Source organism: Dromiciops gliroides, chromosome 6, assembly GCF_019393635.1.
Source record: "Dromiciops gliroides isolate mDroGli1 chromosome 6, mDroGli1.pri, whole genome shotgun sequence".
Lineage (NCBI taxonomy): Eukaryota > Metazoa > Chordata > Mammalia > Microbiotheria > Microbiotheriidae > Dromiciops > Dromiciops gliroides.
This window is the reverse complement of record NC_057866.1, coordinates 134,280,252-134,303,869: the sequence shown is the minus strand read 5'-3', so window position 1 is coordinate 134,303,869 and position 23,618 is coordinate 134,280,252.

Below are 23,618 nucleotides of genomic sequence, written 5' to 3'. Positions count from 1 at the left end.
CTTCAGTGAATATGTTTGTGAACTGTCAAGGTATACTGGACATTGATATGTGTGTATTTATTTACTTAATATGATTCTGAAATAAGAGCAATATGGTACAGTTAAAAAGAACCGTATTATTTGGAATCAGATAACAGGTTAAAATCCTATTATTTACTATCTGTGTGACTTTTAAAAAAGTCATCAACTATGAACTTTGACTTATTCATCTATAAAAATGTAATATTTGGTTAAAGGATATAGTGCTAAAAAGAATTGCAAACTAGATGGCGGAGAGGAAGCAGCAAGCTGCCTGAGCTCTCCTTCTGTTCCCTCAAAACGAACATTAAATCAAGCCTCTGGATGGATTCTGAAACTACAGAACCTGCAAAGAGACAGAGAGACACAGTCCTCCAACCAGAGATAATTTAGAAGACTTCAGGAAAAGGTTGGTCTGACTGGGGCAAAAGGGAGGCCCAGTGCAGGGCAGCAACCCAGCGCCGAGGGGGTCGGGGCAAGTCAGCAGGAGCTGCGGGCCACAGCCGAACAACTGAGGCTCCCGGAACCTGGTTCAAAAATCTGGTGGCCAAGAAGGACAGTGGAAAAACCTACCTGCACTGGCCAAGAGGGCCACGAACGATGGGATCAGACCCCGGGGTCTGGCGCCTGGCTGGCTGAGCACAATCAGATAGGAAGTGCAGGGCAGGGGGATCTCCACACACCATAAAGGCCTCAGAGTAAAAGCCCGGTCACACAGCACCTATACACCTGCACAAGAAGCCCAAAACAGGGACCCTGGTGCCCCCAGAGCAGACCTCAACTTAAAGAATAAATAAATAAGCTGCAATAATGAGTAAGAAGCAAAAAAGAGCCCTCTCCATTGAGAGCTTCTGTATCAATAGGGAAGAAGCCAACACAAACTCAGATGAGGACAATAGCCTCAAATTGTCTACATCTGAAGCCTCACAAGGGAAGGTGAATTGGTCCCAAGAACAAAAAGCCTTCCTGGAAGAGCTCAAAAAGGATTTTAAAAATCAATTGCAAGAGGTAGAAGAAAAAATGGGGAGAGAAATGAAAGCAAAACAAAAAAACTATGAAAAAAGAATCAGCAGCTTAGAAAAGGAAGCTGAAGAAAACAAAGCCTTAAAAATTCATTTGGCCAAATGGAAAAAAAGCTGCATAATCTCACTGAAGAAAACAATACCTTAAAAAATTCACTTGGCCAAATGGAAAAAAAAGGTGAATAATCTCACTGAAGAAAACAATGCCTTAAAAATTAAAGTGGGACAGTTGGAAGATAAGGAATCCATGAGACACCAAGAATCAGTCAAGCAGAATAAAAAAAATGAAAAAATAGAAGAAAATGTGAAATACCTCATTGGAAAGACAACTGATCTGGAAAACAGATCGAGGAGAGACAATTTGAGAATCATTGGACTGCCTGAAAGCCATGACCAGAAAAAGAATCTAGACACCATATTCCAGGAAATTATTAAGGAGAACTGCCCTGATATCATAGAATCAGAGGATAAAATCATCATTGAAAGAATCCACCGATCACCTCCTGAAAGAGACCCCAAAAGGAAAACTCCAAGGAATATTGTAGCCAAATTCCAGAATTATCAGGTGAAGGAGAAAATACTCCAAGCAGCCAGAAAGAAGCAATTTAAATATCATGGAGCCACAGTCAGGATTGCTCAGGACCTGTCAGCTTCAACATTAAAGGACCGCAAGGCTTGGAATATGATATTCCGGAAGGCAAAGGAGCTTGGATTGCAGCTGAGAATCTATTACCCAGCAAAAATGTGCATTTTCTTTCAGGGGAAAAGATGGACATTTAATGACATTGGGGACTTTCAATCTTTCCTGGTGAAAAGACCAGAACTGAATAGAAAATTTGATCTCAACATACAAGACTCAAGAGAAGTTTAAAAAGGTAAACAGAGGGGAAAAAAAGTTACCCTATTAGGTTAAACTGTTTATATCTCTACACAGGAAGATAATACTCATAACTCTTAAGAATTGTAAATGTATTTGGGCAGAGAGAAGGACTTTATATAGAGGGCATAAATATAAATTGTCTTTGATGTGATGATACAAAAAAAAAATTTTAAGGGGTTAAAAAGGGAGTCTGTGGGGAGGAGAGGAAAGGGGAGGTGGAATGGGATGAATTATATCATATGAAGAGGTAAAAAAAAAACCTATTACAATAGAGGGAAAGAAAGGAGGGGTGAACATTGTTTCAACCCTATTCTCATTAGATTTGATTCAAAGAGGGAATAACATATACGTTCATTGGGATAAAGAAACTTAACTCATTCTTTAGGGAAACAAAAGGGGAAGGGAAAGGGGGGGACTGATAGAAGGGAGGACAAAAGCAAGGGAGAAAAGGGTAAAGAAAAGAGAGGGGGGTGATAAAAAGGGAGGGCAGATCGGGGGAGGCAGGGGTAAGAAGTAAAACGTCGGTGAGGAGGAATAGGGTGAAAGAAGGGGGGGAAAGTACAAACGGGGTAAATAGAATGGAGGGGAATAGACAGTCAGTAATAATAACTGTGAATGTGAATGGGATGAACTCTGCTATAAAACGGAAGCGAATTGCAGAGTGGATTAAAAACCAGAACCCTACAATATGCTGTTTACAAGAAACACATTTGAAGCAGAGAGATACACACAGAGTAAAGGTAAAAGGCTGGAGCAGAATATATTATGCCTCAGCTAAAGTAAAAAAGGCAGGGGTAGCAATCCTTATCTCAGACAAAGTGCAGGCAAAAATAGATCTCATTAAAAGAGATAAGGAAGGAAATTACATCTTACTTAAAGGTACTATAGATAATGAAGTAATATCAATATTAAATATGTATGCGCCAAGTGGTATAGCATCCAAGTTCTTAGAGGAGAAGTTAAATGAGTTACAAGAGGAATTAGATAGTAATACTATACTAGTGGGGGATCTGAATCTCCCCCTCTCAGAATTAGATAAATCTAGCCAAAAAATAAATAAGAAAGAAGTGAAAGAGGTGAATAGATTACTAGAAAAGTTAGACATGATAGATGTCTGGAGAAAACTGAATGGGGATAGAAAGGAATAGACCTTTTTCTCAGCAGTACATGGCACATTTTCAAAAATTGACCATGTATTAGGGCACAAAAACATCATAGTCAAATGTAGAAAGGCAGAAATAGTAAATGCATCCTTCTCAGATCATGATGCAATAAAAATTACATTTAAGAAAGAGCCAGGGAAAAATAGAATGAAAATCAATTGGAAACTAAATAATTTCATTCTAAAGAATGAATGGGCCAAACAAGAAATCATAGAAACAATCAATAACTTTATCCAAGAGAATGACAATAATGAGACAACATACCAAAATCTATGGGATGCAGCCAAAGCAGTGCTTAGGGGAAAATTTATAGCTCTAAATGCTTACATGAACAAAAAAGAGAAAGAAGAGATTAATGAATTGGGCATGCAACTTAAAAAGTTAGAAAAAGAACAAATTAGAAATCCCCAATTAGACACTAAATTAGAGATCCTGAAAATTAAAGGAGAAATCAATAAGATTGGAAGCAAAAAAACTATAGAATTAATCAATAAAACTAAGAGCTGGTTTTATGAAAAAACCAATAAAATAGATAAAATATTGGTTAATTTGATTAAAAAAAAAAAGAAGAAAACCAAATTACCAGTATCAAAAATGAAAAGGGTGATGTTACCACCAATGAAGTGGAAATTAAAGCAATAATTAGGAAATATTTTGCCGAACTGTATGCCAATAAATTTGACAATCTAAATGAAATGGATGAATATTTACAAAGATACAAACTGCCCAGGTTAACTGAAGAGGAAATAAAATCCTTAAATAAACCCATATTAGAAAAAGAAATTGAACAAGCTATTAATGAACTCCCTAAGAAAAAATCCCCAGGGCCAGATGGGTTTACGGGTGAATTTTACCAAACATTTAAAGAACAATTAATTCCAATATTATACAAATTATTTGGAAAAATAGGTGAAGAAGGGGTTCTACCAAATTCGTTTTATGACGCAAATATGGTGGTGATACCAAAACCAGGCAAAGCAAAAACAGAGAAAGAAAATTATAGACCAATCTCCCTAATGAATATTGATGCTAAAATCTTAAATAAGATATTAGCAAGGAGATTACAGCAAGTGATCACCAGGATAATACACTATGACCAGGTGGGATTTATACCAGGAATGCAGGGCTGGTTCAACATTAGGAAAACTATTAACATAATCAACCACATCAATAAGAAAACCAACCAAAATCATATGATTATCTCAATAGATGCAGAGAAAGCTTTTGACAAAGTACAGCACCCATTCCTAATAAAAACACTAGAGAGTTTAGGAATAGGGGGAGCTTTCCTTAGAAAAATAAACAGTATCTACCTAAAGCCATCAGCAAGTATTATATGCAATGGAGATAAATTAGAGGCCTTCCCAATAAGATCAGGGGTGAAACAGGGATGTCCATTATCACCCCTATTATTTAATATTGTTCTAGAAATGTTAGCTTTAGCAATCAGAGAAGAGAAGGGAATTAAAGGAATTAGAATAGGCAAGGAGGAAACAAAACTATCACTCTTTGCAGATGATATGATGGTATACTTAAGGAATCCTCGAGAATCAAGTCAAAAATTACTTGAAACAATTAACAACTTTAGCAAAGTAGCAGGATATAAAATAAGTCCATATAAATCATCAGCATTTCTATACATGACCAAAAAAGTCCAGCAGCAAGAGATAGAAAGAGAAATCCCATTTAAAGTAACGGTAGATAATATAAAATACTTGGGAGTCTACTTGCCAAGACAAACCCAGGAACTCTATGAACACAACTACCAAACACTCTTCACACAAATCAAATCAGATCTAAATAATTGGAAAGATATCAATTGCTCATGGATAGGCAGAGCTAATATAGTAAAAATGACAATACTGCCTAAATTAATTTACTTATTCAGTGCCATACCAATCAGACTACCTAAAAATTATTTTATACAGCTAGAAAAAATAATAACAAAATTCATCTGGAAAAACAAAAAATCAAGAATATCCTGGGAAATAATGAAAAAAAATTCACAGGAAGGTGGGTTAGCAGTACCAAACCTGGAGCTTTACTATAAAGCGGCAGTCATCAAAACTATCTGGTACTGGCTAAAAAATAGAGTGGTAGATCAATGGAATAGGCTAGGCTCAGGAAATGCATTAGTAAATGACACTAGTAATGTAGTGTTTGATAAACCCAAAGACTCCAGCTTCTGGGATAGGAACTCAGTATTTGACAAAAACTGCTGGGAAAACTGGAAGATAGTATGGCAGAAATTAGGCATAGACCAACATCTTACACCTTATACTAAAATAAGGTCAAAATGGATACATGATTTAGACATAAGAGGTGATACCATAGGTAAATTAGGAGAGAAAGGAATAGTGTACCTATCAGATCTTTGGAAAGGAAAACAGTTTTTGACCAAACGTGAGATAGAGTATATTATAAAATGCGAAATGGATGATTTTGATTATATTAAATTAAAAAATTTTTGTACAAACAGAAGCAATGCATCCAGAATTGGAAGGGAGACAGAAAGCTGGGAAACAATTTTTGAGGCCAGTGCTTCTGATAAAGGCCTCATCTCTAAAATATATAGGGAATTAAATCAAATTTATAAAGTCATTCCCCAATTGAGAAATGGTCAAAGGATATGAACAGGCAGTTTTCTGATGAAGAAACCAAAGCTATCTATTCCCATATGAAAAAATGCTCTAAATCTCTAATGATTAGAGAGATGCAAATTAAAACAACTCTGAGGTACCACCTGACACCTATCAGATTGGCTAAAATGACAAAAAAGGAAGATAATAAATGTTGGAGAGGCTGTGGGAAAATTGGAACACTAATGCATTGTTGGTGGAGCTGTGAGCTGATCCAACCATTCTGGAGAGCAATTTGGAATTATGCCCAAAGGGCGATAAAGCTGTGCATACCCTTTGACCCAGCAATCCCACTTTTAGGTCTTTTGCCCAAAGAAATCATGGAAGGGGGAAAGGGACCCACATGTACAAAAATATTTATAGCTGCTCTTTACGTGGTAGCAAGGAATTGGAAGTTGAGGGGGTGCCCATCAATTGGGGAATGGCTGGACAAGTTGTGGTATATGAATACAATGGAATACTATTGTGCTGTAAGAAATGATGAGCAGGAAGAGTTCAGAGAAACCTGGAGGTTCTTACGTGAGCTGATGATGAGTGAGATGAGCAGAACCAGAAGAACATTGTACACAGTATCATCAACATTGAGTGTTGACCTACTGTGATGGACTATATTCTTCTCACCAATGCAATGGTACAGAAGAGTTCCAGGGAACTCATGATAGAAGAGAATCTCCAAATCCAAGAAAAAAAAAGAAAGAAAGAACTGTGGAGTATAGATGCTGATTGAACCATATTATTTCTTTTGTTTTGGGTGCTGTTGGTTTTTTTTTTTCTTTCTATTTTGAGGTTTTGCATCACTGCTCTGATTCTTTCTCTTGTAACACGATTAATGCAGAAATAGGATTAATGTTATGTGTATATATATGTGTGTGTGTATATATATATATATCTATATGTATATGTATAGAGATATATAGATATAACTTATATCATATTACCTGCTGTCTAGGGGAGGGGGGGAGGGAGGGGTGGGAGGGAGAAAAATCTGAAATTGTAAAGCATGTATAAACAAAAGTTGAGAACTATCTTTACATGTAATGGAAAAAATAAAATACCTCATACATTAAAAAAAATTGCAAACTACTAAAATTATATGAATGAAATCTCAAATAAAAATGTAAAGAGAAATGTAAGTAAAAAAAAATTTAGGTTTGAAATCATGTCAAGGAAACCAAAATGACAAAAGATATGAAAAGACAATGTCGAATGATTTGTAGAAAGATGGTCACATAAATGAACTACTACAGATATAATTACCATAATTTTGAAAAGTCCCTTGGAAATATTAAAAAAGTGAATAAACTATATAAAACTTTGGACCCAGCTATTCCAGAAGTTACTAGAAAGAAAAAAATAAAGGCCTGTACACATCAAAATTTTTGTAGCAGGGGCAGCTAGGTGGCGCAGTGGATGGAGCACCGACCATGGAGTCAGGAGTATCTGAGTTCAAATCCGGCCTCAGACATTTGGCACTTACTAGCTGTGTGACCCTGGGCAATCACTTAACCCCAATTGCCTCACTAAAAAAAAAAAAATTAAAAAAAAATTTTTGTAGCAGCAATTATTTTGTGATAGCAAAGAGTTAGAAACAAAGTTGATACTCATGAATTGCAGAATGAATAGTTAAGCAAATGTTAATACATGAATATAATAAAATATTACTGTTATAAGAAATTATGCCCACATATAAGGAAATATATACATATGCATATGCATACATGCATGCATATGTACATACATATGTTGAAATTGGCATGAGGTCACCTATTTAAACTTTATAAAAGTGAAATGGCTTCAATGAGGAAAACTATATCATGTCTAGGTCAATGTAAATTTAAATATATATGTGTATATATATATCAGTTCCAATTTCTTTCCTTCCAATCAGAGAAGAAAATATAACAGAGAAGAAAAGAAATTGGATAGTCATAATCTATATGGTCTTGCAAAAAAAAATTCCACATTAGCCGTGTTCTAGGAAAATAAAGTAAGAGAAAAAATATGCTTCAATTTGCACATCATTTTAGCCAATTTGATGGGTTTGAGGTAGTATCTCAGAGTTGTTTTAATTTGTATTTCTTTAATTATTAGTGATTTATAGTATTATTTCATATAATTATTGGTAGCTTTGAATTTTTTTCTTTTGAATACTTCTTGTTCATATACTTTGATTATCCATTGAGAAATGGCTTTTATTTTTTATAATTTTTTTTGAGGGGCAATGAGGGTTAAGTGATTTGCCCAGGGTCACACAGCTAGTAAGTGTCAAGTGTCTGAGGGCAGATTTGAACTCAGGTACTCCTAAATCCAAAGCTGGTGCTTTATCCACTGCGCCACCTAGCTTCCCCTCTTTTTTATAAATTTGATTTTGTTACCTATATATTTGAGAAATTTTTTATGAGAGAAATTTGCTGCAATATTATTCATTTCCTGCTTTTCTTTATTTTAGCTCAATTGGTTTTGTTTATTCAAAAACATTTTTTTTAAATTTAATGTAATCAAAATATTAAATTTTGCCTCCTGTTAATCTCTCCATTTATTGCTTGGTCATGAATTCTTCTTCTATTCATAAATATGATAGGAACTTAGGTTCCCCTAATTTGCTTATGATATCATACTTTATATCTAAATCATATACCTGTTTTCAGATTATATGGGTATGCAGTATGAGTTGACCCATACCTAGTTTCTATCTGCCTTCTTTCCAATTTTCCCAGCATTTTTGTCAAATATTCAGTTCTTGTATCAACAGTTGGTATCTTCCTCTGGGTTTATCAAATCTTACATCATTGTAATATTGTATATTATGTATCTAAATTATTCCATTAACTGTTCTATTTCTTATCTAAAACCAAATTATTTTGATGATTACCACTTTGTAGTATATTTGAACATCTGGTACTGCTATGTCTCCTCCTCTTTCCTGTATTTTAACACTGGCAATGGTAACCAAGGAAGGTGGTGACCTACCTAAATTGTTCATTTGTTAGTTTTGATTTTTTAATTGTTAGAAGATTACACTTATTATGTTTTAATAGTAATTTCACAAACATATGTAACTGGTCTTGTTTTTGTTGCCTGGTGTCCTTTGTTTGCAATATAAGGGCATGCAATATAAGTGGCTTTCTTAGAACAGTGTTAGAAGGTGACATATTAGGCCATTTTACAGTTCTGCTTTCCAAATGAAAGCATATGCATAAGCCACTTCATAAGCACAGAATGTCTACAAATCCATGTCTGATTGTATAAATTTATCCCAAAGATGTGACCCATATTCCCATTCTTCTTACAAATTACTTCTTCTGGGCACTTTATAATCCAGCCCCTTTCAGCTACTATGCATCCTGGTTTTACTTACTGAAGTTTGAACTTACCTGGCAAAGCCTCCAAAACTCTAGATTCAGCCATGGAAAGAACATTTACTTTTAAGTTAGAGGATTTGGTTCAAATTCTCCCCTGGATAATTAGTACCTCTATGAATTTTAACAAGGTATCCAGTATTTCTGGGTGTCAGTTTCCTTAACTATAAAGCCAAGAGGTTGGCCCTTCCAAGTTAAAAAGTTGTAATCATTTAATTACTTCCATATCATGAAATATTACAGCTGTAATGCAGTGGAGGGACAAGTTTTAAAATATAAATGTTCTCAAGTGCATCATAAAGTGAAGATCATGTTATTATATTCTATAATCTAAATGTTTTTTGTGTGTCTCTCAAACCTCACTATTCTTCTCAATTTTGTAAATATAGAGAAACCTAGACTTAAATATTTCTAACATACTTTATGTTTGGCAAATTCTAAATAGTAGAAGAGAAAATGTAAGGGAGAGCAATACCCTGAAAACTTCTTTAACTTCCAACAAAAGAAAAGAATCCTTGGAATACCAGTTGATATCTTGAAAATTCTAAATGTTTCACTACATTGTTATTGTTTATCTTCTGACTACTACATTAGGACCTGTAATCCTAGAAGTGTTCTTCCTCAAATAAAATTCTAAGTAAGAGATAATCTAAATAAAAAAAAATCTAAGTAAGATATCATCTTCATGGGGGTACAGGTGCTATTGTGCTTTTGTCTTTGTTTCTCTAGACATACACAGTCTTGTACATTTTTTTTTAAACCAGATGTGTTTTCATCACCAAAAGGAGCTCCCAGTGAAGTTATCAATGGAGATCCATATTTCTTTCTGGAATTCTTAGTCTAAGAGATTTCTTGGGGCACCGGGAAATAAATAATGTACCCAACATCACACAGACACAAGCTCAGGTCATCCTTACTCCACAATCTCCCTATTTACCAAAGCAAAGACTATTGCTTTCAAACATAGTGGGAGCTTACTAAATACGTGTAGAATTAATTCAATTGTATTGTTCTTTGAATCTATTTCCTCAGATATTTGCTCTCAGTGTAACAATTGGAATGATGCCACCTTCTGGAGACACTGTAGGAAAGCTCTGCCATGAGGAGAAGAGACCTGAGGGAAAGACATGTGGCTTTTCTTTGGCATCAGGAAGTCATCTTTGCTTGTGGGAGGAAGAGGATGTGAGGCTGGTGCTCTCTGTCTCTTTCATCAGGACTCTGGTGGAGAGTGGAGCTAAAAATGTGCTCTCTCTTTGAAAGATAGAGGAATCTAGGTCTTTCTCTCTCTCTTCACCAAATACTTATTCTCCTTAATAAATACTTAAAAGTCTAAACTCTTGCTAAAGCTTAGAATTTATTGGCGACCACTCATTAGAGATTTTAGATAATATAGCTAGAATTTTATCCCCTTACATCAGCTTTATACTATGATTAACTAAATAATAATACTATATTAATGATCAATAGAAATTTCAGTTATTTTTATTTTAACAATATTGTTAATCCTATAAGGCAAGTGGATGTTAGTTGCAACTATTTCTGACATATTTTACAGTATATTGGGAGAAGTTTTTGAGGGGGAAAGTTCTCAAACTAATCTACCACTATCACCACTAATTTCATTGCTTTCCATACTAAATAATGGGAAGGCAAGATAGATAAAATGTGTAAAAGTCTGACTCTGCATATGTACAAAGTCTGGCTCTGTGTGTGTGCAGTCTGTGTGTGTGTGTGTGTGTGTGTGTGTGTGTGTGTGTGTGTGTGTGTGTAAAAAGTCTGACTCTGTACCAGATATTCAGTGAAGCCCTTGAGATACAAATATAAAGAAGCAATAGAGTCACCATCTTTAGAATGTTTGCATTCAAATGGGAGATAAAAACAATAACAACCAAAAAAGGATACCCAGAAAGGGGATAGGAAAGGAAAAGTAATGAGGAAGGTGTGTCAGGGAGAGAAGGCAGAATATTTCAGGATGAGTCTTGGACAAGAACTGCTGGGGACCCCTGGCAAAATGGTGGTGCTAGAAAGGGAGTGACAAGAAGAGAAGCCAAGTTTGAAAGTTTCTCCAATTAGTAATTCAGCAGGTAAGAAAACAGTAGTGCTTCTCTCAGCAGATATGTGTAGGGCTGTAGTCAGTACTCAAAATTCAGGAGAACCTGAGTTCAGATCATGTCTCAGACACTTGACACTTACTAGCTGTGTGACCCTGGGCAAGTCACTTAACCCTCATTGCCCTGAAGAGAGAGAGAGAGAGAGAGAGAGAGAGAGAGAGAGAGAGAGAGAAGGAAAAAAAACTTATCAGAAACATAAAGAATATCCCTTAGAGTTAGAGGAGTGCTGGGTTCAAAGTCTGATTCTGATGTTTAGTACTTTTGTGATATGAGGCAGATTAGGGTAGCCCAGTGGATTTAAATTTAAAATGTATCAGTTGGTATCAATTGATACCTCTTGGTATCAATCCACTTTTCCCCTGCTTTTTCCCATTCTTTGACCCGTGCTGTTAGGCATTTTGTTGACCTTTGCTTTGGTTCTGGGCTGTCCAAAAAACTGAAAAAAGAACCAAGAAACATGTGTAATACCCTAAATAGCAAAGACTAGCAGGTAGAGAAAGGAAGAGGATTAAAGAAAAGTCATTGTAAACCTACAGCTAAAATCCATTACTAGGAGAGCAATAGCCTCAAACATATTCACAATACCTGCTTTTCAGTTATTCATTCCCTTCTCTTTTGAGCAGGCATCCCATTATTTTTCTCCACATGGGATAAAGTTAATAATAGTTTGTAACATATGGATAGTTAATTGCACCAAATGGTGGTGGCCATGATAATCTTAGCAGAATGTCTGTGTGTGTGTGATTATTAAACAGTTTTAGACTTGCTTTTAAATTTTCATTCCTGACTGTGAATAGGGCAGTGAAGAGGCACATTTAACATGATGTGTCCTGTCAGAGAAAAACAAGCAAGAGTCTGTTTGTTAAGACAGCACTCTGAGATTTTCCTTTCTTCCTAGTAGTTTAACTGTGGGCAGCTTCTTATTTTGATATTTTAGGAATTAAAATGTCAGAACAAATGAAATATAATAAAGACCAAAGGTACATACAAAAGTTTGGCTTGGTAACAAAAACTCTCTCAATATGACAGGCCTCTAAAATGAGATTTATAGACACTCAAAACACCTTGGCCTAATCATACATGCCCAAAACAACAAATAGCATGTAGTTAAAATATGTGTCTATTGTGCACACATATGCAATTGAATGTACAACACATAAGGTGTATCTAATGGTCCATACAGCATGGATGAACAATTAAATAGGTCAAGAATTTGGTCAAATATGTAGGTTGAATGGGAAGAGATTATTAGGCTAAACTGTTGACTTTGGGAAACTATACAACCTCCTTGAAAATTCATGTTTCTCAAGGGCACAGACTGTTTGACTTCTGCCTTTGTATCTCAGCAACATAACATGGTGCCTAGTAAATTATAGTAATAAACAAATGATTATAGATTGTTTAATTTTCCAGTGTTTTTAGTTTCTCCAAGTATCTACCTGAAACAATGGTCTATTTTCTTTATGTTAATGCACTTATAGTGATAGTTTATGACTCTGGAAATTTGCACAGAGTAATGGTGAATTAGCTGCACAGGAAAAGCAATATAAAATTTAACTGAAAAGTATATAGGATAACTCTAGAACAAAAGTAAGAAAGAAACAATGCCCAGTGGGTAAGCCCTTTACAATATGAAGAGATGAAGAGGAAGGCTCTAGTATATTGACTATACTACTTAATAGAAGGACATGGACAAAAGTCCATGTAATCAAACAAACAAATAAATATGCACGCATATTTGACACGTATACATTTCTAGGATCAAAAATGAATGTATATGTAAACATGTATATGTATATATGTGTGTATGTATGTTTGTATGTATGCATATGTTGAATTGTGCAATAGTGGAAAGAATACCTGCACTGAGATCCCAAATCAAGCAAAGTAATAAAATATTCTAACAGTATTAGACTCAATAGTTTCAATATAAAATAACATTCATCAATTGTGATTTTTCACAATCATAGCAGTTTATATATTTATTCTTTTATACTTATGGCTATTTCTCATGTATCCCAAAATATCAGTTGCCTGACATTTAATATTAATAATCTTTATGCCTATGGGTATTGTCCAGGCATTAGTATAGTTCAATTTAGGAACTCAAGCTGGAGAATCCTTTTTAAGCACATACATAGATATTTGAAAGTGACTTAACAACTGTGCCTTTGGGCTATGAATTTTATTGCAACACAGTTTTTAATTCTCTCTGATGCATTGAACTATCAGTCTCATTGAGTATAAATCAGGAACATTAAATATCCCCAAATGTCCACCTCTATCACAAGTTGCAACAAAGCTTCACAATTACAATTGTGAGAAAATAATTATTAATAATAAGTGTCTGGGGTGGGGGAGGGGACGCAGATCAGTTTTATCCTGTTCTCTCCCCATCCTGACACTTCAGAAAGGTCAATTCTTAGGAAGAAGTTTTAATCCTGTTCTGGGTGAGCCCAAGGAATGGAGATAGACTCTTTTATCTTGTTCAGTGAACTGATGGGATTATACCACACCTAGATAATGGGCTTTGTCATGAGCAACTTCTATAGAGATCATTTTAATTTGGCTGCCCTCAAGTCATGTAAACAATAGAATTGAATGATGATAACCAATTAGCTTTCATCAGTGTGTAGTGACCCACCTCTATCAAAAGGGTCTAAAACCTGAGACCACAGAATGGAGGGATCCTGGCTTGCACTCTTGGCTTGGAAGGCTGTCAGTTGGTGAGCACTTTCTTCTTAAGACAGAGTAGGTAATGTAGGACTTCTGAAATCTACTTGAGACCATGTGCTTCATTTCAGAGACAACATGATGCTGGGGCTTTCCTCCTGCTTATGTTAAATGCCATGAGGTCAATATTTAATAATATTTAATTTTAATAATATTAAATGTTTAATGGCAAAACAGGTATAATAGCCATTATTATATAAATCGCCATTAATATATAAGTAGCAATAATAATTCAGAATACCCAGCCTAGAAAAATAATAAAAAGATACATACACAATAAAACCCTACTGAAAGCAAAGCTACCTTCCCAAATATTGAAATAGGAAACACCTCCTCAGCTTTTATCTCTTTATTCCATTAGATACACACATGTGTATATATGACATGTGTGATAAATGACATACATATTATATATTGTGAAAAATGTGTGCATTTGTATCTCATATATTGTATAAAATCTATGTACAAAATAAGTATATTATATATGATACAAAATAAGTACATATATATGTGACATTTATGTGACATATGACATATAGTATGTATTATACAAAAGTAGAGATAATGAGGTGGGTTTCTGTTTATGTTGATAGTTGTTGAAAATGTCTTAATGGTTTTTTATGACTTTGTTATTCCTTATTAATCTCACAAGGTTTTTACAATATCAAATATGGGCATAGTTTGATTACTTGCTAATTAATTCATTAATATTTGATTGTGATTTTTACAAGATATTTTTATTTTTGATTCATTTATTCTGCCAGAATGAATTCATGGATGAAATTCAGGGAGAGTCTAGAAAAGAATTGAAGATGTCACCAAATGTTGATATCAAAATGATCACTTATTTAATGATAGATGAAAGGTAATACCAATAATTTCTGTAGAAGATTATGTATTATGCAAAATTTCATAGCATATTTATATCAATTTAAATTTTTTGCCAAAAATCTCAAGTAGATTGAACAAAGAGTAAAATACTGTTTTGTTTTGTTTTTTTTTTGTTGAGGCAATTGGGGTTAAGTGACTTGCCCAGGGTCACACAGCTAGTAAGTGTTAAGTGTCTGAGGCCGAATTTGAACTCAGATCCTCCTGAATCCAGGGCTGATGCTCTATCCACTGCACCACCTAGCTGCCCCAGAGTAAAATTCTTGATGCACAAAAAATTTGGATTTGAGTGATTTAAAAATAATTTGTTTTCATAGTAATTGAACGAGTGAACCAATCACATAGCAACAAGATTTTTTTTAAATAATTGATTCTTTCAAAAATTATTTTTGTGTAGATGCTTTTATACATATATTTGTACATGTATATCATTACAAAGACATGGCTATTAGGACAGAGTATTATATACTATGGCAGCAGGACAATAAATATCTGAATAAACTCTCTGGAGGGAGTTTATAAGCAAACATGAGATAAAAGTGATCACAAAAGGATTTTGATTATATTAAATTGAACAGGTATTGCACAAGTAGAATCATAGCATTTTTGATTTGGAGGGATCCATCAACTATCTCCACTAAGGGTCAAATATTTTGAGGTAAGTTATTATACCTTGTGAAAGTAATTTAAGTCATCAACATTGCGTTCGCTTCTGTAAAAATATAAATTACAGAGAAGATACTAAACATGTTTTGGTATTTTCCTAACCCATGAGTTGCCTATAGTAATTAAATCATTGTTAAAATTCCTATCTCTAATCCCAGAGATTGTTTGGAACAGCAGCCTGTTAATAAGTCAGAAAATAGAAAATGATCAAAATATCTTACAAATACATAAGACACCCAAATTGACAAAATGGTAAACAGACTTATCTAATAAAAGTAAATTAAACAATCTATAAATTTGCTACTGATGGAGGAGGCTAAAAGGGTTAACAGATAACCTAAGACTCAAGTGTAGCTAAAAAGCCTTAACAGAGAAACTAAGGTTTGAGTTTTTCTATCAACAAACATATCAATAAAAGCTTAGGGAAGGTACCTAGGGATCATTAGCCATTAATAGCCATTAATAATCCTAGATGACAAAACAAAATGCATCTGAGAAAAAAGATCTTAAAGAGATATAAACAGAGAGACCCTTGGGCTCTGACAAGTTTAAGCATGTATTTATAAACATGTGCAGAAGTACAAATGTGTCCTTAAACTCACTTTATGACATTTAAACCCCAAAAAACAAACCACTAGGGAAAAAAGATACCCACCTTGGAGGACATCTTAGGACCCCAGGAAATCCAAATTAGGATATGAGCCTCCCTAAGGAGGAGATTAAGATAATGACTAGATAACCTACTTTTCTCACTATAAATATAGCTATTTCTCTTTTCCCTTTTTGAGATACCTTTCCTTTTCTCCTTTGGTATTCTCCCTATGGTCTAATAAAACTTAGGAAACTGAGTCACTGATTCTTGTAATTCTTTGGGACATCTTACGATCAATTTGATCAATTAATATCTATCCCTACATCACTTCTATATATCAAAAAGTACCTGAACTAGATACACTTGAAATGAAATATATCAATAATAAACATAATCATCACAATCATCATCATGGTATACTATGTGATTGTTGTACTTCATTCTCAAAGAAGACCAAAATGTCATCACTATGTTGAAGTCAAGGAACAATGTCTCCATCTGTGGCTCACCAGACCAATATGAGTTCAGAATGCTTTACCACAAATCAGGCACAAAAAGGCTACATGATTGTTTGGAGTGGAGGCATCTCTAAATTTGTCCATCACACTTTTTGTTTAAGCTAATGCAATTCTTCCAGATTCAAAAACTAGAGCACCTTCTTTGATGAAGGCACACCATGCTGGGAAGTCCTTTGTCAGTGTCTCCCATAACACAATTGATTCCAAAGTTCTTCAGAGAGTCCTTGAGAATATCCTTGTTTCTCTTCTTCTGACCTCTCTTTTAGTGCTTGATCACAAGCTTTCTGTAGACAAGTTTTTGTAGGCAAATGAGTCATCTGATTCTATAACCAAGTCACTCAAATAAATAGGCATGTACTGGTAAATGTTCAACTAGTGATTCTTCGGGGGCAGGGGTGAAGTACACATGACATACTTTTAAGCTTAATCTTCAGTATTATCTTTTTCTCAATCATTTCTTATCTAAATAATCAAGAAAACACATGCAAATGTATATTGCTGTGATTTATAGCATTTGCTGATTTCTAAGGCACAAATGATTACACTCAAAATTTAATCATATTTCAACCAATAGTATACGCAGACTCCACTACACTCCTGCTTATGATGTTGTTTCATTTATGCTTTTCTAATGCTAATTAATAATGTTAGGTGGGCTTTATAATAGCTTATGAAATAAAAATGAAGTATAGTAAAACTTAATCCCAGGCAAAGGGTCTCACCCACTTTTCCTTGTGCAGACAATAAGGTACAATGCCAAAAATTACATGAAACTGTGTTAAAATGCATATGATCATTTGAGATTCAGAATCCTAATTTCTTTAGCATTCTAATACTGTCAAATCATGCTTTCTTTCTTGATAATGAATGCACATATTTTATATAATAGAGTTAAGGATTCAATTTCAAGTAGCTATATTTGCTTAATAATCAGTATCTATTAGTAGAGAAATTGACATTTCAGCCAATAATCTTTCTTAAAGCTTTGAGGTCAGTAGTTAAAGAACTGATTTTCTATCTTACTGAAAGATAGATGCAAGCAAACTTTTTTTAATGGAATATACTTTCTAAATAAAGGTGTGTGAACTCACATGCATAAATATTTAACACTGAATTAATTAGCTCTTAATATTTAGAGACATTGATTCTGTAGAAAGTAGCACATAAAAAGTTTTTGGAACCTGGATAGTTTATTTAAAGACGCAATATATAGTGGTTGGAAAGCTCAGATTTTTCATTTATGAAATTCTGATGGACATTTTCCTTAGAAATGACAGAATTAACCATGTTTTCTACAATTCTTAGAGGAAGTAAGGAAATGGATTAGGTTACTCTACTTGGTCTAAAGCTCTTGGAAATGTATAAGTGGTATGTGGAGTGTAGGAATTCCTTTTGGTGCATTATCAATCTTCATTTTAAATCTAGGAAAATAGCAGTATATTTATTTCACATTGCAGTTTTGAAAGGCATTTTGCTCACAGGTTCAAGGTGTATTATGGAAAGTAACTCCTTTCAGAAACAAACAAAAACCTCATTGCTGTTCCTCCTCTCCAACCTCCACCTTTTCTTCTCACTTTTAGGTAGATAACACAGTATAATTCCCAAATGCCAGTACAGAACAGTGATATATGAAGGAAGCATACAGTCCTTACAGCCTCATTGAGGTGAAAAATATATGTAAGTAGGAAATTTAGTTTAATCTAAATAAAACTGCAGTGACTTTTCTGAATTGATGCAAATATAACTACTTATGATTTTGAAGTAATCACTTATTATTTATTTTTTTTTCATTTTTACAGGGTGATGAGGGTTAAGTGACTTGCCCAGGGTCAAACAGCTAGTAAGTTTCAAGTGTCTGAGAGCAGATTTGAACTCAGGTCCTACTGAATCCAGGGCCAGTGCTTTATGTATTGCTCCACCTAGCTGCCCCTGTAATCACTTATTCTAATAGCTAATATTTGAGTAAATTATTCTGCTTTTAGTGTTATGACTGTTAAAACATTAACTTAATTTAAAAAAAGTTAACTTCAAAAACAAAAACAAAAAACAAAAATAGGAATATAGATTTAGAGCAGGAAGTGACCATAGAAGCCATGGAGGCCAACCCCATCATTTTATAGGGGCATTTGCATTTGGTATAGATTAGATAATATTTTTTCCCTCCTCTTTTTTTTTATTATCATATAAGGTATTTTATTTTTTCCGTTACATGTAAAGATAGTTCTCAACTTTTGTTTATACAAGCTTTACAATTTCAGATTTTTCTCCCTCCCTCCCCTCCCTCCCCCCTCTCCCTCCTCTTTTTGCCTAAGAGCATTTAAATTTGCTTATGATATTTGTTGCTGCAAGATGGTGGAGAAAAGACTTGCTTGAGCTCTCCCCATAACCCTTACCAACACCTTCAAATAATGACATAAAACAATTCCTGGAGTGGCAGAACTCACAAAAGGAAAGAGTGAAATAATTTTTCATCCAAAAACAGGTTATGAGGTGTAAAGAAAGGTCTGTTGAAGCCAGGTGAAAGTGGGGTGCAGTCCAGCACAGGTTGTTCCAGCACAAACTAGGCTGCAGCAAAGTAGGAGCATGCCTTGGGAGCCACTGGATTAGCCATGGCAGCAGCTACTTCTGGAACTCCCAGTCCACAGATGGTAAGGGGGCGTCAAACAACTGGTCAGAAGGAGATTACAGGAGTCTCTTTGCTCAAACTGGGGGCAGGACTCTTTTGCTTTGCCCATACTCAGACCAGCCAGGATAGTAGTCCCAGGGTAAGAAGGAGCAGTAGCACACCAGAGTTTATAGCTCCAATGGAGCAGACATCCTCCTCACAGTTCTAGGGAAGGAAAGAGTGCTTATGGACTCTCACAGACCAGAGTAGAGGTCAGGAGAGTAGTAAACACACATCTTCTTATACCATACTACCTTGGAAAAACTGAAAACTTACAGCTCCCTAGAAATGAACAAACAGATAAAAACATTCTTACCAGAAATGTATTGTCTATCTATAGTTTCCTGAATCATGGAAATACATGATAGAAATCCGTAATGAGAGAATACCACTGTAGCTTGATCATACAGTGATTGAAATTTAAGGATACCAGAAAAGTACGAAGAGAGCTTGCTATAAAGAGCTATAAATAATAAATATTTAATCCTGTAAGATAACAGGTAACCACTGGTGGTTATTGAGCAGGGGTGACATGGGATTAGAGGGAAAATTTAGGCAGAGAGACCAATTAGAAGGTCATTACTATGGTTCACAATGATGTAATAAGATCTTAAATCAGGGTTATTTTTATGTTAGTAAGGAGGACATAAATGCGAAACAATAAGATTTGGCAACAGTGCATATGTAAGGTTAAGTGAGAATGAAGAATTTCAAGATGATAAAGTAGCAAGCCTGAGTAACTGGAAGGATAGTAACACCCTTGACTGTAATAAGTACGATTTTTGGAATCAAAGATTGAGTTGTGTTTTGTATATGGTGGAGCTTGAAATTCTTAAGTAATATTCACTTCAAGATGGTCATTTGGCCAAAAGGAAAAGGAGGTACAAAATCTGACTGAAGAAAAAAATGCCTTAAAAATCTGAATGGGACAGTTGGAAGCTAAAGACTCCATGAGACACTAGGAATCAGTAAAACAGAATCAAAAGAATGAAAAAAAAAGAGAAGAAAATGTGAAATACCTCACTGGAAAGACAACTGACCTGGAAAATAGATCTAGGAGAAATAATTTGAGAATTATTGGACTATCTGCAAGCCATGATTAGAAAAAGAGGCTAGACACCTTATTTCAGGAAATTATTAAGGAGAACTGCCCTGATATTATAGAATCAAGAGGATAAATTTGTCATTGAAAGAATCCACTGATCATCTCCTGAAAGAGGCCCCACAAGGAAAACTCCAAGGAATATTGTAGCTAAATTACAGAATTAAGAGATGAAGGAGAAAATACTCCAAGCAGCCAGAAAGAAGCAATTGAAATATCATGGAGCCACAGGCAGGTGTGCACAGGACCTGGCAGCTTCAACATTAAAAGACTGCAAGGCTTGGAATATGATACTCTGGAAGTCAAAGGAGCCTGGATTGCAGCCAAGAATCTATTACCCAGCAAAACTGATCAATTCTCTTTCAGGGGAAAAGATGGACATTCAAAGAAATAGGGGATTGTCAAGCTTTCTTGATGAAAAGACCAGAACTGAATAGAAAACTTGATCTTAACATAAAAGACTCAAGAGAAGTTTAAAAAGGTAAACAGGGAGAAAAAAAAAAGTTATTCGGTAAGGTTAAACTGTTTACATCCCTACATGGGAATATATATATATATATATATATATATTGGCAGTCAGAAGAACTATACAAAGATGGTATAAAAATAAATTGTTTTTGATTTGATGACAAAGAAAATTGAGGGGTTAAAATAGAGTTTATGGGGAGAGGAGGAAAGGGGAGGTGGATTGGGGTGAATTACATCATATAAAGAGCTGCAAAAAAGCTATTACAATAGAGGGAACTAAGGGAGGGGTGAACATTGTTTCAAACTTACTCTCACTAGAATTGATTCAAAGAGGGAATAACATACATTCATTTGGATAAAGAAATTTAGTTTATTCTTTAGAGAACTAAAAGTATAAGGGGAAAAGGGGGGCTGATAGAAGGGAGGGAAGAGGCAGGAGAGAAAAGGGTAAAGAAAAGGTAAGGGGCTATAAAAGGAAGGACAGCTTGAGGGAGGCAGGGGTATGAAGCAAAACATTGGTGAGGAGGAATAGGGTGAAAGAAAAGGGGGAAATTAAAAGGTGGGTAAATAGAATGGAGGGAAATAGAGAGTTAGTAATAATAACTGTGAATGTGAATGGGATGAACTCTGCCATAAAATGGAAGCGAATAGCAGAATGGATTAAAAAAAAGAATCCAACAATGCTGTTTACAAGAAACACAACTGAAGCAGAGAGATACACACAGAGTCCTAAAAGGTTGGAGCAGAACATATTATTCTTCAGCCACAGTAAAAAATGCAGGGGTAGCAATCCTTATCTCAGACAAAGCAAAGGCAAAAAATTGATCTAATTAAAAGAGATAAGGAAGGAAATGATATCTTTTTCAAAAGGTATGATAGATAATGAAGTAATCTCAATACTAAACATGTATGGGCCAAGTGGTATAGCATCCAAATTTTTAGAGAAGTTAAATGAGTTACAAGAAGAAATAGACAGTAATACTATACTAGTGGGGGATCTGAATCTTCTCCTTGTGGGGGCCAGATTCTTCATATCTTTCATTGCTCCAATTTACTGTTGCATCATCCATCTTATTAATAAGCACTATTCAGTGGTTTACACCTGCTGTTTTTGCCAACATGGCATGTTCTCTCATCTGCCCTCCTTTTTCAAATCCAGTTTCAAGCTCTCCTTTCTGGGCAGAGAGACAAAACTCTTGTGCCCAGGGACATCTAGGATGATGAGGTGCTTCTTTTCTGTCTCAAAGTAGGCATGGCCCGCTTCTAAAGTTTTACCTTTGTCTCATTCTTCCTGATTGGTATCTAAGGCCCATGACAAGTACTTCCTTAAAACCATCTTTTTGTTTTGTTTTGTTTTTGAAAGGCATTGAAAAGGGCTGGAATTCACCACACCCTCTCAGAATTAGATAAATCTAACCACAAAATAAATAAGAAAGAAGTTAAAGATATGAATAGAATGTTAGAAAAGTTAGATAGGACCATTATCTAGAGAAAACTGAATCAGGATAGAAAGGAATATACCTTTTTCTCAGAAGTACATAGCACATATTCAAAAACTGACCATGTATTAGGGGACAAAACCCCCCTAGTAAAATCTAGAAAGGCACAAATAGTAAATGCATCTTTATCAGATCATGATGCAATAAAAATTACATATAATAAAGAGCCATGGAAAGGTAGAATGAAAATTAATTGGAAACTAAAGAATCTCATTTTAAAGAAAGAGTGGGTCAAACAACAAATCATAGAAGCAAACAATCAATAACTTCATCCAAGAGAATGAGAATAATGAGAAAACATATCAAAATCTATTATATGCAGCAAAAGAAGTGCTTACAGGAAATTTTATTTCTCTAAATACTTACATCAATAAAAAAGAGAAAGAGGAGGACAATGAATTTGGCATGCAACTTAAAAAGCTAGAAAAAAGAACCAAGCAAAAATCCCCAATTAAATACAAAATTAAAAATCCTGAAAATTAAATGAGAAATTAATAAAATTAAAGCAAGAAAACTATGCAATTAATCAATAAAACTAAAAGTTGGTTTTATGAAAAAAATAGATAAACCTTTGGTTAATTTGATTAAAAAAAAAAGAAAACCAAATTAGGAGTATCAAAAATGAAAGGGGTGATTTCACCACCAATGAAGTGGAAATTAAAGCAATAATTAGAAACTACTTTACCCAACTGTATGCCAATAAATTTGACAATCTAAATGAAATGGATAAATATTTACAAAAATACAAACTACCCAGGTTGACTGAAGAGGAAATAAAATCCTTAAATAAGCTTATATTAGAAAATGAAATTGAACAAGCCATTAATAAACTACCTAAGAAAAATCACCTGGGCCAGATAGGTTTACAAGTGAATTCTACCAAACATTTAAAGCACAATTAATTCCAATATTATACAAATTATTTGGAAAAATAGGTGAAGAAGGAGTTCTACCAAATTCGTTTTATGACGCAAATATGGTGGTGATACCAAAACCAGGTAGAGCCAAAACAGAGAAAGAAAATTATAGACCAATTTTCCTAATGAATATTGATGCTAAAATCTTAAATAAGATATTAGCAAGGAGATTACAGCAAGTGATCACCAGGATAATACACTATGACCAGGTGGGATTTATACCAGGAATGCAGGGCTGGTTCAACATTAGGAAAACTATCAACCGCATCAATAAGAAAACTAACCAAAATCCTATGATTATCTTAATAGATGCAGAGAAAGCTTTTGACAAAATATAGCACCCATTCCTAATAAAAACACTAGAAATCTTAGGAATAA